Consider the following 15,976-nt stretch of genomic DNA (forward strand, 5'->3'; position numbering starts at 1 on the left):
CTTCCTTGGTTGAAAGGGAAGTATTACCATGAGGATTGGACCTTTCTTTCATCAATTCATCCATTTGCTTGGTCATTTTGGAGATTTTGTTAGAGAGGTTGTTGATTGCGTTGGCTTGCTCCAATGCATAAACTCCCTTACTAGAAGTAGCATCCCTTTCTCCTTTATACCAATCATCATAGTGCTTTGCGGCCTCCTCTATAACACACTCCACTTCATGCTCTCCTTTGTTCATGATTGGACAGCCGGCTGCGGCGTCTAGGCTTGTTCTTCCTTGAGGGGTGAGACCTCCATAGAAAGTGTGAATGAGTTGATACTTGGGTATCCCATGGTGTAGGCATTGACGTTAAAGATCTTTGTATCGTTCCCATGCCGCACTTAGAGACTCACCACTCTTTTGGCGAAAACCTTGAATCAAAGACCGAGCCTCGGCGGTCTTCCTATGGTTATAAAACCTCTTCAAGAAAGTCATAGTCACTTGGTCCCATGTTGTGAGAGAATTAGAGGGAACCTCCTTCCCTAGCCATTCTAGATCTCTCCCAATTAGTTAAAATGGAAACATCTTGAGGCGAATATATTCTTGAGTCACTCCATTGGCCTTTATTGTGTCACAATATTTCTCAAACTCTTTTAAGTGCTCATGAGGACTCTCAAACTTTCCACCCGATAATTGTTTCCTCTCGATCAAAGCAATCAAATTAGGATAGATCTCGAAATTGTTGGCTTGAGTAGTAGGAGTTAAGATCCCACTTTACGCTCTAAAGGCTTCGGGGGCCCCTAGACGACTCAAAGGCGTGTTCTCTCCCATTTTAGGACCTTCTTCAATCTCAAACTTATAGGTTGAGAAAGGGTTGATTTTCGGACTCGATGATGAGTTAGGGCTATCTAATTCTTCACTTAAGGGTGAAGAGGGTGGAGTATCTTGTAATTCTCTTACTTCTCTCTTCGGGGTGTGAGAATTTCTACTTCTTGCTCTTGCTTCTCTTCGAAGTAGGGACAAAGACCTCTCTAGCTCTGGATTGATGGGAATCAAAGATCTTGAGTGGGTTTGTCCTCTATTCATACAACAAAGCTAAGAAGAACGTAAGCACTGACAAGTAACAAAATTAGCAAACACTAACGAATAAAAGATGAGATAGTCTCAAACAAGCAATGAAATAGCAATGGAAGCCGTCTCCCCGGCAACGGCGCCAATTTGATAGAGGAATTATTGCGTCGTTAGACAACTACACCTAAATCAAATACAATGTTTAACACTCGACTTATCCTAATACAAGTATATGGTAAGAAGAGGGGTCGAACCACAGGGAAAAGCACATAAACACCGCATTCATCACTAGACTTTAAGCTATCTTGGAACAAAGGATAGGAATGACTAAGTGATTAAACTAAAGATAAAACAAGGTAAAATCAATATAACTAAACACCAAAGGAGATGGGTAGGTGTAGATGGCGCTTGATCATGTAATAACATAAAAGCAAATCAATAGTGAACTAAACACGCATGAATATCGATATAAGGTTCAATCTAACCGCCTTCCGGGGTTAATCGGTTTCTCCTAACATAGCCTCTATGTTTCCACACAAGAACCATATATTGGGAGGTGCAATCAAAGAACAATCGATAGTAATGAATCCTAACTTAGTCAACTTTCGTTTCTTGTTAGCAAAGATTCACATTTAATCAACTAACAATGTGCACTTGTGAGAAGATCAAAGAATATCAAGCATGCAAAGATTTTAATCCAATTAACTAAATCCCAATATTATAAGCATGAACAATTAGCAACTACACCATCCCCATACCCTTGGCTAAGAGACTACTCACAAATCATGTTGAGAACAATATCAATAATCAAATCAATAAGCATCAACATGATTAATAAGCAAAGAAGGAAAATCAAAGTAAACAAGCAAAATTAAATGCAAAAGTAAAGAGAAAGAGTAAGAGATTGATCATTAATTGAAGTTGAAGATCTACAAATGATTAAACAATTTTCTTCTTAATAATCCAAGTTCATCAATGAAGAAATCAACACTTTCTCTCTCTACCAAATGAAGACTAATAGTGTTTCTCTATCTAGATTAAGCTAAAAGTGCAGAAAATTAAAACTAAGTTAATCTAAATACATCAAAACGTTCTAAGATAGGACTTATATAGTCCGTACAAAGCCAGCTGAAATAGAGGAGTGGTCCGACCGAACACTAGGTAGGTTCGGCCGAACTACAGGGTAGGTTTGCCCGAACCATGGGTAGGTTCGGTCGAACCTCCCTGATCCTGGTCTGGTCGAACTTCTACGGTTTGGCCACTCCTGCAAAATTGCCAAATTGCTTCTTGACTCTGCCTCAACGTTCGGCCAGACCACTGAGCAGGTTCGGCCACACCTTCAAGAGGTTCGTCCGAACCTCTTCTGAATCTTGTTTCCTTGAGCTTTCCTTGCGCTTAGCTTCCTCCTCTTGAAAACCCCGATGGTTCCTACAAAGCATAAGCATGGAAATCAAAGTAAAGAGTAGGAAAAAGGGGCAAAATCTAGGAAAGAATATGCATAAAGGGAAAGGGAACTAAGTGCAAAGAAAAGGATGTAAACAAGCCGCAAATGTGGGAAAATGACCATCAAAGTGAACCTTAATCGTGGCATAAATGCCACTCATCAGGTCTAATCGTTCAATATATCAGGACTCGGCCAGTGTCTCGAGGTGGTCGTAGGAGCGGGCGATCAGAGTTGTCTTCAGTTCTAGCCCGTGGTTTTGACATGGAGGAGACATCACCTGAGCAGCGAGTGCGCATCTTCATTTTGATTCTCATTTCCATGACTCTTTCTCCTGATAGGAGTTCGCGTGCGCTCGTTTGCTACCTTCTTTGCTTAGGATTAGTGATATAGGATCCTATAGCTGGGCCAGCCTTGGATATGCCGATCTTCTCTTGTCGTTACGTCATGGCTGTAGGCAGCTAAACGACGAGTCCCCTGTCACTGTCTACGGTTTATGAAGAGTCGTAGAGGTGACGATCCTTTCCTCTTCTTGTTTTATTTTAATTTGTTCGACTCATGTGCTCAAAGATTACTTTTCATTGTAGCTATGGTTCTACGAGTACTTTCCGGAATTGGCCCCTCGACGGCGTCGTGGAGCGGTTCATGACTTCCCTGATAGGGCTAGCTTGCGTGACCGAGGAGAGTCACGGGTGTAGTGTGTCTCTGCGTTACGCAGGCTACTACGCCGAGGCACCTCTTCTGTTGGTGTAAGAATTACTTTTGTAGCCTGTTATTTTCTATCTTGACGTTATTTCCGATGCATCATTGCAACTTTTTATGGTTTTCAGGTTGCTATTGATGTCTAGAATCGTCCTTGGGCTGGGATGACTAATCTTCCCGAGGCCTTGCAGCTTTCAGCGTACCACACTTTTTTTGTTAGTACGCTTTGTCTGGTATCTGGGGGAGCGTGTCGTTTGTCAGCACAGTGGTGATCGCTTTGTGGTGCCCTTGTCTCCACCAGAGTCGATGCTGGACTCGCGCTTGCTTAGGAAGTTGATAAACAGGGGAGAGCGCTACACTTTTCCTTGGTAGGAGCTTGTGCGCATGGAGGGTGATTATGCGTAGGACTTTCTTCCCTCTCTGGCTCCTCCACCCCGTCTTCCTGAGGTATGATTTTTTTGAGGAATTTGTCGCTAGTCTCTGTTTAAATAGTCGAATAACTTGATAATTCGATCGTATTTTCAGATGACTGTTTGTCGTGTGGGGAGGATTGAGATTCCGCCTCAATCTGTCTACTACTTAGGGCCGATTGGTATTACTGAGGACCATATTGCTGACACGCCAGAGGGTTTCAGATTGGCGCTGGAGTCTCTGCCTGATATTTTTGAGCCGGTATGCTTTTGATACATTATTCACCCCTTTTAACACCGCTTGTTACTGATTTTTCTTTGTTTTGTTCTCAGCCTACTCGCCCAGAGGTGATGGGATTCATGAAGCTGGTTGACGCTCTGAAGTATTGCATCATCAAGCTTCGGCGTGGTGCGAGTTGTCAAAGCGGTTCTGGCGATGTTCTTGAGGTATGTTCACTTTTTCTCATTTTTACCATTTGTTTTTTTTTTATTTCGTACTGTTGACATCGTTTGATTTTCTGTACTTTATTAGCAACGGAGGTCCCGCTCGCGCTTGAGGTATGTTCACTTTATTAGGCTCCCTCGCTCGAGCCTAGTCGTGGTAGACAATCTCCTAAGGTTCATCGACATTCTTAGTCTCAGCGGGATCCCCAGCTTTCTCATCCATTTCAGGAGGCTCCGTGGCAACAGCCTTAGTCCTCACAGTCGTTCCAACATTTTCAGGGTTAGGGTCAGTGGCAGCGATAGTCGTTTTCTCAGTCTTCACAGCCTGAGCTTAGGCCTGTTATCACTCCTTTGGATCCTGGCTTATATTCAGCTCCATCGTCTGGGTTCCTGCACCGGTGTCTGGCTTGTTTTCAGTTCTAGTGTAAGGGACAATGCCTCCACCGACGCTTCCTGTTTCTTTGAGTTAGTTTACGCCGTTTGCCAATTGGAAGGGTCCTGCTTTGAGTTTGACTGCTACTAGAATTACAGGGACTAGTAGGGATGCTACTCCTCGTACCCGAATGATGGCGGGACTCTTTAGCTCACCGCTCCCATATTCACGGGCTGGAGATGACACTGATCCTCACTCTTCTAGTTCTACGGATTTTTGATCGAGGGTCTTTATTTGTACATACTGTGATGACACTTGACGCTGCTTATTTATTATGACTCATTTTGTACATTATTCACAATTTATGTATTTATTAGTGTGTGTTAGTTGTGCTTGAGACTCATTGTGTGTGATTGTGTATTTATTAATGACGCGACAAAAAAGCGTAAGAGGAGTAAGTGGAGGGTACCGACCTTCCCCAAAAGAAAAAAGAAATTAAAAGAAAAGAAAAATATGAATATGAATATGTTTTACAATCAGTCGAAAATAAATTTGTTTGGAAATGGGACGAGGTTTATAACTTCCCCAAAGAAATAAAATAATAATAGAAATAAGAGTAACAAAAATAATAAATAATAAAGGTAAAAAAAGTAAAAATAAAATGAGAAAAATTAAAATATTAATAAAAAAAAGTTGAGAATTTTATTAGGAATGAAACTCTCGAAAAACAGAAATAATAAAAAATAAACGGTGAAGATAAAATCCGGATAGATACTGGAAAAGGATTAAAAAAAAAAAAAAATGTGTGGGCGCCGCGACACGGCACCGTACACCGTGTCACGGCAAAATCTGTCTTGTCGCGGCACTAATTCCCGTGACATGGTGGGAATTCTCGTGTCACGGTGCGCGTATTTTATAACGGTGTGGTTTACGCGTATAGAAAGATAGATTCAGAGTAGTTCCGAGCGTTTTTGTTATAAAATAGGACCAGTATATTCGTGATATGCATAATTACAAAACACAAATTAATTAGAATTTCATATGTCAATAATATATCTCAGAATTTTGACAATACATTGCATGGCTGGTCTTATTCTTTGACCAATGCTGAAAAAAGAGAGTTGGAATTGTTTCATGTCAGGGGTTTACTAGCCCTGAGACATGTAGCGATTGAACATGATTTTCTTAGGGCATCATTAAACTATTGGAGTCTAGAAACACATTGTTTTAAGTTTGATTACGATGAAATCTGTCCCCTGCCGGAGGAGTTCGGTGCCATCTTTGGATTTCCTGCCAGAAATCTTATTGTCATGCCTACCCTACGAGAGTATTATTACAAAGATTTTGAACGCCATCTGAATCTAAAAAATCCAGATTTAAATAAAATTGTGTATGGTAATGAAGTAGACTTAGATAAACTTGCAAATTTATAATTCAATCACCCTGTCTTTGAGTCTTATCATGTATACCGTAGAAGGGCTTATATTTTTTGCATGTTTAGCAAGTTTTTATTTGTAAATGGTAGGGTAGGACATGCTTGTCTAGCATCTATGCTTGAACATGTCGAATCTGGGAGATCTCCTATGCCCACGTGCCTTGGAGAAACTTTACGCGGCCTTGACGAAGCAAAAGCTGACCGGAAAGCCGTTAGGAAGGGCTCTTTGGTACAACTGCAGGTAAAAACATGTTCCAAGTAGCCTCTGTGACACAAAACAGGCACCATGTCACGGTGGTTTTCTGCCGTGACACGGTGAATTCTGCCGTGTCACAGTGGAATCTGCAGATTTTTTTTTTACTGATTCTTTTTGTTATGCAGATTTGGTTGATGGAGCGTTTAGAACTTTTTTAAGCCCTTAACGATATTGAAAAATATTGTCCCAACGATCTAGTCCGCAGGAAGAAGATTTATTACGTGAACAAGTATTGGTCGTATGAAGATTGGAAGAATGTCTTTGCAAAAAGAGAATTTTCCATTCTTTGGGTGGTGCCTTGGTGGAGGCTTACTAGGATGGTTGGCACGAATGATACTCCGTATTGCTGTGTTCCTAGTATCTCAAGACTGACTTTTTACTGTCCTTCTCGACTGATGCGACAGTATGGACTTGAACAAGTAGTTCCACGCTATAACGATAGTCCTTGTGAAGTAACGTTGCATGAAAGTAACATTCAAAAGTACGAGGCTTATTGGATTGAAAGACCTTTGTGGACCATTTATGCAAGTAACCAAGCTCTTCCTCCCTTAGCTAGTCCATACAAGGCATGGTTGAAAACTAGAAGTAGAAGGGAACAAGTCGGATCACGCAAATCTGATGTGAAGAGGCGTCGCGGAAGTAAGAAGGCGCCTCCTAAAGATCGTCTCGGTCCGAGAACACAAGGGATTGAGTTTAAGACTTTTATAATGCCTAAGAGGAAGAACTATGTGAAAGGGAAGGGTAAAGAGAAGATGGTTTATAGAGAGAAGCAACCAAGTAATTATATGAACGGTGAAAGGAGTGGAAGTTCGACTAGGGGTGTGACGGTTCGGGCTACAAAAGACACATTAATGGTGAAGGCCGACCTAGTTGAAAAGGAGAAGGAAGTTCCTAAAGTGAAGAAGGATTAGATCAGTATAACTTTGCTTTTATGATTTATAATTTTTAAAATAAGGCGCATGATGCCAATAATTGTAGTCACATTATTTCAATAATAATAGCATTTATTTGCACCTTAAATAATAAAATACAATTACTTTTTTTTTTTTCTAATATCCGAGTCAAGGAGTCGGATGCAATGGAAGAATGAAAATAAAAAACATCGAACAAATAATTGAATTCGCGAAGACTGCGTCACTAAAAAAAAATCGAAAAGTCTGAATTCCACCGTGCCACTGTGGAAATTTCCGTAGCGCGACAAACATTTTTGTTTATTTTTTTAGTTTTTTTTTTGTTGTAGGTCCAATGTGCCATGGTGGAAATTTTCCGTGACACGGTAGATTTTCCCATGGCGCGGCAAACTCTTTTTTTTTTTTTTTTTTTTTTTTTTTTTTTTTTTTGCTGCAGGTCCACCGTGCCACGGTGGAAATTTGCCGTGACATGGTAGATTTTCCCGTGGCGCAGCAAACTCCTTTTTTTTTTAGCTCCATTTTGTCGTGACGCAATGTTGAATTGGCGTGTATACTTGACCGACGGATGAATTATTTTTTTTTTTTAAAGTGGTCGGGCCCCTTTGAGGGGTTGCCTACGTATCCTTAAAAAAGGAATCAGGCCAAACGTAACTCTACTGGGTCATGAACCCATACAACTAGGCATAGGAATTTCTTGAGTTAATCCAAGTTGGTTAAATTGTGGAAACCGTTGCCGTCCATGTCTACCAATTGTGCCGCTCCGCCGGACAAGATGACTTTAACAATGTATGGGCCTAACCAATTTGGTCTGAATTTTCCTCTTGGATCCAACACATTTTTGCGAAGTTCCTTAAGCACCAGGTAACCTTCTTTGATTTTCCTAGTCTTGACTTTTTTATTGAAATGTCGCGACATATGATGTTGGTAGGTTTGGACATGATGCAAAGCTGCCAAGCGTTTTTTGTCAAGTAGGACTAATTCATCATATCTTGCTCTAATCCAGTCGACTTCATCTAGTTGGCTTTCCAACGCGATTTGGAGAGGAGGGATTTCGAGCTCTATTTGTTGTACAGCTTCAACTCCAAAGACCAAAGAGAAAGGGGTAGCCCCCGTTGATGTACGAACAGAGGTTCGATAACCCTAAAGGGCGAAATTTAGCTTACTTGGCCAATCTTTGTAACTTTCCGTCATCTTTTCGATGATAGTTTTCACATTTTTGTTGGCCGATTCGACTGCACCATTTCTTTGTGGTCTATAAGGTGATGATCTGTGATGCTTGATATGATATTTCTGTAATAATTCCGCGCATTCGGCTTGGAAATGCGTTCCATTATCACTAATCATCTCATGAGGTACCCCATAGCGGCATATGATATTTTTATCAATGAATTGAGCTACGTGTTTTGCCGTTAACTTAGCATATGAGGCAGCTTCGACCCATTTGGTGAAATAGTTGATTATTACGAGGATAAATTCATGCCCCCCATGTCCTGGTAGCGTTATCTTTCCAATGATATCGATACCCCAAGTAGAGAAAGGCCATGGAGAGGTTTATGTGTAGAGAAGTAAAGGTGGAACATGCTGTAAAATTTCATAAACTTGACATTTCATACATTTCTTGACGTATTCGTTACAATCTCTTTCCATGGTAGTCCAATAATAGCCTTGTCGTTGAATCTTCTACACTAACATCTTGGCGTTCATATGCGTTCCACATATGCCGGCATGGAGATTTTCCGTGGTTTTGTGTGCTTCTTTCTTGGCTATGCATAAGAGATTTCTTCCTAGTGCAGTCCTTTTGTGGAGTTCTCCCCTGATGAGCTGATGAGCACATACTGTGAGGCCAAGAGCGTCAAAGCACGACGTGCCCTTTTATCAGTATTAGGAGGGTATTCTCCTCTTGTCACGTAATTAAGGATATCTGTATACCATGGCTCTTCATCTTCTTCTTGCGATTCTTGTTCATCATCAAGTGCGTGAACATAAGCTGGTTCATATCTTCTTTCTATGGTCAACGACATTCTGATTGTATCCGTTGGAATTCGCACCATTGATGCTAATTTAGCTAGTGTGTCGGCAAACTGGTTTTCTTCTCTTGGAAAGTATGTATATTCCACTTCATCTAGTTGCTCCGTGAGAGTTTCTAAATGAGCTTGATACGTAGCGAGACTTTTACTTCTCACTTTCCATCTCTTGGAGATCTGGTTAATGATTAATGAAGAATCACCGTAGATTCTGAGCTTCTTAATTCCCAAGGTCACAACTATTTCATGGACATTGTTGGTGACATCAAAGTCGTGCTTCATGGAAATTGGGATATGCTCTTCATTGGGTGATACAAGCAAGACTCCTACAAAACAACCTTTTTGCTTTGAAGCTCCATCGAAATAAAGCGTCCAGCTATCATCTTCGGTCATGAGTAAATCTTCGTCAGGGAAATTGTACTCATCTTCTTCTTTATCAACTTCTTCTAGGGAAAAATCTGCTAAGAAGTCAGAAACCACATAACCTTTGATGGCATTTTGTGGTACAAATCTCAAGTCAAACTGAGCAAGGTTAACTATCCACCTTGATAAACTTCCATTGAGTGTTGCTTTTTCGAACAAGTATTTGAGAGGATCCATCTTGGACACGACATGCACTGTATTAGTGAGCATGTAATGTGTTAGTTTCTGTGTGGCCCACACAAGTGAGAGACACAACTTTTCAAGCTGTATGTATCGTGTCTCATATCCTTGAAGTTTCTTGCTCAAATAGTAAATTGCATTCTCCTTTGTCTCGATCTCTTGTGTTAACATTGCTCCCATCATTTCTCTTGTGACCGTAAGGTAGAGTCGAAGAGGAAAGTCAGGTATTGTTGGCGCTAGCACAGGTGGGTTTGCCAGGTACTCTTTGATTTTGTCGAAAGCTTTTTGGCAATCATCATCCCATGTGACCAAGACATTTTTCTTAAGCTTCTTGAATATAGGTTCACATATCGCCGTGAGTTTTGATATGAACCTACTTATATATTGCAACCTTCCAATGAAACCTCGAATTTCCTTCTCATTCTTGGGCGGTGGCGTGGCCATGCTCGCTTTGACTTTTGTGGGATATATTTAAATCCCTCGAGAACTGATCACATATCCAAGTAATTTTCCTGACGTAACTCCGAATGCACACTTTGCTGGATTTAATCTCATGTTATACTTGCGGAGTCTTTCAAAGAACTTGCGAAGTGGAATGATGTGGCCTGGGCGATCTTTAGACTTGACGATCATATCATCGACATAGACCTCCACCACTTTGTGCATCATATCATGTAACAATGCTGTGGCTGCTCTTTGGTAGGTGGCGCCCGCGTTTTTCAATCCGAATGGCATTAATATATAGCAATATGTACCCTATTGTGTGATGAATGTGGTTTTCTCCATATCTTCTTCAGCCATTAATACTTGATTATATCTGGCGTAACCGTCCATGAACGATAGGAGTGCATGGTTTGATGTGTTATCGACCAGAATGTTAATGTGAGGTAGAGGGAACCCATCTTTTGGGCTTGCCTTATTGAGGTCCCTATAATCAACACACATTCTGACCCTTCCATCCTTCTTTGGAACTAGAACCACATTTGCTATCCATTCTGGATACTTTGATGAACCCTTCGGCCAACTGCTTTTTGATTTCTCCTTTAATTTTGAGAGCCACATCCGGTTTCATATGGCGCAACTTTTGTTTGACAGGCTTCATACCTGGAATGAGTGGTATCGTATGCTGAGCTATATCCCTGTCAATTCCTGGCATATCTTGGTATGACCAAGCAAATACATCAACAAACTCACTAAGCATGTTAATTAGTTCTTTGCGTTCATCTTGACTTAGTGTTAATCTAATTTTTACTTCTATAATAGTCGTATCATTGGAAATATTAACTGTTTCTGTATCTTCGATAACTGCCGTTTTATTTTCGTTTTTTTTCCATTGCTTTTATTATTTCTTTATCATTTTTATCATTAGCAAATCAATATTGATCAGGGTTAGGGGAATGACATGCATCGTAAGCAAAGGTAATCATTTTATTGAATTCATCAGTGAATACATCAAGAGGGGCAAGGTCTGCTGTGACCTCACCGGAATTTTTTGGGCTAGAAAGAGAAGACTCAACAAGAGACTCAGGATTGGAATCTATAGCAGAAAGAGGGTCGGCTTCAGACCCTAAGGACTCGTCTACAGACTTAGACTCAGACTCGGACTCGGACCCAGACGACTCAGACTCATCAAACATAGGACCTTTGTTAATGGTTATTTCCAACTTCTCTCCGCTTGGTGTAGTGATCCTCAATGTCTTGCGCCATCCCTTTGAAATATCATCAGCCTTGACGATTGACTCGGAGGGGTTAAAATCCTTGTTTGATATAACAGCTTGAATGAGCTCGGAATCATCATTGCAGGTAGACTTGGATTCATTCTTATCTGGTCCAAAAAGAAGGTTAATGTTTAGATCATCAGAGCTTGGACTAGCTGGTTTCTGAGTTGTGAAGAGTTCTTCGCCTTCATCGAAAAAGTCACAATCGAGGAACATCTTGAATCTTTGTTCACGCTTCCCATGGTGGACGAAAGGCTCAGGGAATTCATAGCATTGAAAGTCTTCCCCTTCTTTGATGTATTGGCCATTAAGGGTGAATGGATTTGGATCAATGGCCATTTCCGTCTTCATTATTCGAGCGTTATTGCGAGCCTTCATTTTCAAGAGGGCTTGTTTCACATCTTCTTTTGTTGGCTTGAATCCCAAGCCAAAGGTATCTTTCTTCAGTGCACCAGGATTGGCCCCAAAGTTCAGCCATTTTCTTTCAGAGTCCGAGGGTCATTCCAGGGAAATGCCCTTGCTTCTTCATAATGGTATTAATATTGATGTTTGAAAAGGGATCGAAATCGAGATGAAACTTCTCCTCTTCTTCGATCATGAGAATATCATCGAGTGAAAACCCCCAAAGATCTTTATCTTCTTCGTCATGTTCGACATGGACGATAGGAGTGTCGATAACTTGAATACGCATGGGAGAGGCATCAATGGTAATTGGAACCCCTCCAACTATGGCCTTCACTTTCTGGTGCAACGATGATGGAATCTCCTTTAGCTCATGAAGCCAAGGACGTCCTAACAAAAGATTGAAAGAGGCCTTAATGTCCACAACCTGAAACTTGGTGCGATGTTCAATGGCCCCAGTAGTTATGTTTAGCGTGATAGTACCCACGGCTTGACGGCGAGTATTATCATAACCACGAATCCCTTGAGTAAAGGGAATCAGTTCTTCATTCTTTATGCCCAACTTCTTTGCAGTGCAGAGTGGGCATACATTGGTGGTATAGCCATTATCAACCAGGCTCATAGGAACATTCATCTGCCTACACACCACAGTGAGGTGTAAGGCCTTGTTATGTTGGTCCCCTTCCGGGGGTAGATCCTTGTCAGAAAACGAAATCAAATTGCTAGTACTTGGCAATTCAGTAGTGAAAAAGTTGACCAGTCCTTAAGGAGTCATATCGTCATCAACTCCTATTTTAACTAGCGCATTCATCACAGCCTTTCGATGCTCGTGAGAGGTGGCCAAAAGCTTCCATGCATTCATTTCCACCTTGGTCTTTTGTAATTGTTTGACCACATCGTTGTTCGCAGGGTGGATGGGATCAACAATTGGTTGTGATTACGGTGGAGGTGGAGGTGGGCTAGGTTTTTGCAACCGTCCACTTCTGTTAGAACTTTGAACTTCAGGTCTCCGCAAACATCTTTACTTGTGCCAAGAGATGAAATGGCTATATCCTTGAGATAGACGTCTTCATCATCACTATCCCAAATTCCATTCACTTCTTCATAACTCTAGACAAATACAACTTCCGACAAATGTTCATTCACGGGTTGAATGAGTATTGACGGATCAACGGAGACTTCATCTCCTATGATAGCCAAAGCATCAGAAAGAGGACATGTTTGAATGTTAGGCTTCTTGCCCCCTGGAAGGACAGGAAGTTTATTAGCATCAATTAGGTCTTGGTTCGCATCCTTCAACCTTCAACACTTCTCAGTATTATGACCCTTGCCTTGATGAAATTTGCAATAAGTATTGGGGTCATATCTAGCGGTTCTATTCTCTGGTCGAGGTTCTGGAAATGGTCCAATTGGCATACTCAGTCCTTGACCATGCAAACGGTCAAAAGCAGCATCATAAGTCATTCCCAAAGGCATGTAAACCCTCCTTTGCCTTTGGAATCTTTGAGGAGGAGCATTAAGGGCCAGCATATCATTGATAATGATATTGTTGGTAGCGTTATTGGGCTTGGAAGACGAAGAAGAAGAAGTGTCGTTCTTCTTGTTTTTCCAAGTGCTGTTATTATTGTTTCTACCAGCAGTCTTCATCAGTTCATCCTCGATATTGATTCCAATATTGTATACAGCTTCGAAGGTACTCAGAGGCAGAAACTTCAAGTGTTGCTTGTACTTATGAGTTAAATTGGCAATGAACAAGCGAACCATCTCTTTTTCCTTGGGGGGATCCACCAAGAGCGCAGCTGTTTCCCTCCACCTGCTTAAGTAAGTGGTGAAGCCTTCATTCTCTTTCTGTTTGAGAATGGAGAGTTCACGTTCAGAAGTCTCGGCCTGAATGTTACACTTGTAACGATTCACTAGTGGAAAAAGAGCTATCCGTAACGGGCAAAAATAGCCCATCCGTAACGGGCAGTGGGCGTTACGTATGCTCCCGTTACGGATAGGCTATGTTATTTATAACGGGCAGTGTCCGTTACAAATAACCCGTTATTCGTAACGGACAAAATAAGTGCCCTTTACGAATAACGGGTTATCTGTAACGGACATGTAAAACGCCCGTTACGAATAACGGGTTATTTGTAACGGGCACTTATTTTGTCCGTTACGAATAACGGGTTATTTGTAACGGGCACTTATTTTGTCCGTTACGAATAACGGGTTATTTGTAACGGGCATTATATTTTCCCGTTACGATTAGTGTGTGATCCAAATTAAAAAAAAAATAAAAAATTCCAGCACATGCTGGTCAATTTTATCAATGAACTAGAAATTTTTTTATTTATTTTTTGTTTTTTTATTTATTAAAACGATATTTTATTCATTTTAAATACACATAAATTATACAATCAAACAAAACAAAATAAAAAGAGCAAAAACAAATCCTGATTGTTATAATAATAAAACAAGATTACTGTAATTTCCCTTTAAATTTGTACTGTATTAAATAATTTACATCTTGCCTTCAAAAAAAAAAATATTTACATCTTCCACCATCATAGTTGCAACTTGGTATCCTTTTCTTCGTCATCTATCCTTTTCTTCCTCGCGCTTAACATTGTTCAAATTCAGAGAGGGATAATCTCTGCTTCATCATCTTCTCCGAAACATACACAATTGAATTGAAGCATCAGCCTTTAGGGTCTAATATAAAAATACTAGTATTATCTAAACATCATCAAAATCACAGAACATAAGGAAGTAGCAAGCATAAGTAACACTCAAAACATAAGGAAGTGCCAATAGATTCATACTGGTTCGAATAAGTGTAATATGTATTTCACATACCTTATGACATTCCATATCATTAAAATTAAAGGATTAAAATTTAAGGAAATTGTCATAAATATATATATATATATATATATATATATATATATATATATATTTATATATATATAAAATAATAAAAAAAAAAAAAGGAAATTACTCTGATTTTCTGTTTCAGAAAGGACTCAATTCATGTCCAGTCTTATTTGTTTTATTCAACTTTGTTTTTATGTATACACCTTTTTTTTTGTTTTAGTTAATTCTCCCAATGGTATGAAGACAATTCATTCAGAAAAAAAAAATAAAGACAATAAAAATAACAAATACAAATCGAATTAAATTTTAAGATCAAAAGCAATTCGGACAGATCTATGCAAAAGCAATTCAGAAAGCTCAGATTCAACACAACAAAAATGACCACTTATGCTCTGTTCAACAAAATCTCAATTCCACTTTCATGATCCACCAACTCAAAAACCTTACATTATACAAACAACTCACTCAAAACACGACAAAATAATCGCACATTCGCTACCAAAATCCGATGCAAATCACAACCATTATCAAATAAAATCAATCCTTAATCATTCAAATTACAACAAAATTCAACTTCGAGACAAAACATTTCCACAATATATCATCAAATTCCAAAAACAACACAAAAATAAAAAGAATTAAATTTTTAGATAGAAAACAATTCGAACAGATCTCTTCAAAATCAAGCATCTAAACCCTAAAAAACGTCACAAAAACAAAAAAAAAAATTAAAGAAACCACACAAACCTGCAGAATACAAGCAGTACGAGTGAGATGAGTATGAGGTCGTTTGGGATCTCCGATGAAGGGGAAAATAGAACGAGGGTTTATATCGAAAGAGGTGAAACCCCCAATTTAACCATTTATCGTCTCTCCTCGTTCTATTTCGTCATGAATGGAAGGGGAAGATTGATGGAGGAGAGGAGAGAAGAGAGGGACTGAGTATGAGAGAGAAAGAGGTACGGGGAAGATTGAAAGAGACGAGAAGATTGAAGGAGAGGAGAGAGAGAGAGAGAGTGAGTGAGTGAGTGTGAAATGACAGAGAAAGAGGGGAATGCGGCCATTAGGTGAAACCCTAATAAAAAGCCAAGTAATGGGCTCCTCTCATCGTTGGGCCAAGTTTGGGCATTTGTATCGGGCAAAATACGCCTGTTACATGTAATATAGTATTCATAACGGGCAAAATAGTGTCCGTTACGAATAAATAAGTATTCGTAACAGACACTATTTTGCCCGTTACGAATAAATAAGTATTCGTAACGGACACTATTTTGCCCGTTACGAATAAATAAGTATTCGTAACGGACACTATTTTGCCCGTTACGAATATCTTAATTGTAACGGGCAAAG

General features: G+C 40.0%; 1 long non-coding RNA gene and 1 other non-coding gene across 2 annotated transcripts; one reads left to right on the top strand and one right to left on the bottom strand.

The window, feature by feature from the left end:
- Window positions 1-323: 323 nt before the first annotated feature.
- On the top strand, window positions 324-429 carry LOC145608214 (small nucleolar RNA R71). Its single transcript, XR_014105755.1, has one exon. It is a non-coding gene; the product is annotated as a small nucleolar RNA R71 (small nucleolar RNA).
- A 13,755-nt stretch (window positions 430-14,184) lies between these two features.
- Window positions 14,185-15,624, bottom strand: LOC145585515 (uncharacterized). Its single transcript, XR_014100678.1, has 2 exons — window positions 15,374-15,624; window positions 14,185-14,417 (listed from the first exon to the last, which is right to left on the bottom strand). It is a non-coding gene; the product is annotated as an uncharacterized LOC145585515 (long non-coding RNA).
- Between the last annotated feature and the right edge of the window lie 352 nt (window positions 15,625-15,976).

This window comes from Chenopodium album, chromosome 2 (genome assembly GCF_948465745.1).
Source record: "Chenopodium album chromosome 2, dcCheAlbu1.1, whole genome shotgun sequence".
Taxonomy (NCBI): Eukaryota; Viridiplantae; Streptophyta; class Magnoliopsida; order Caryophyllales; family Amaranthaceae; genus Chenopodium; species Chenopodium album.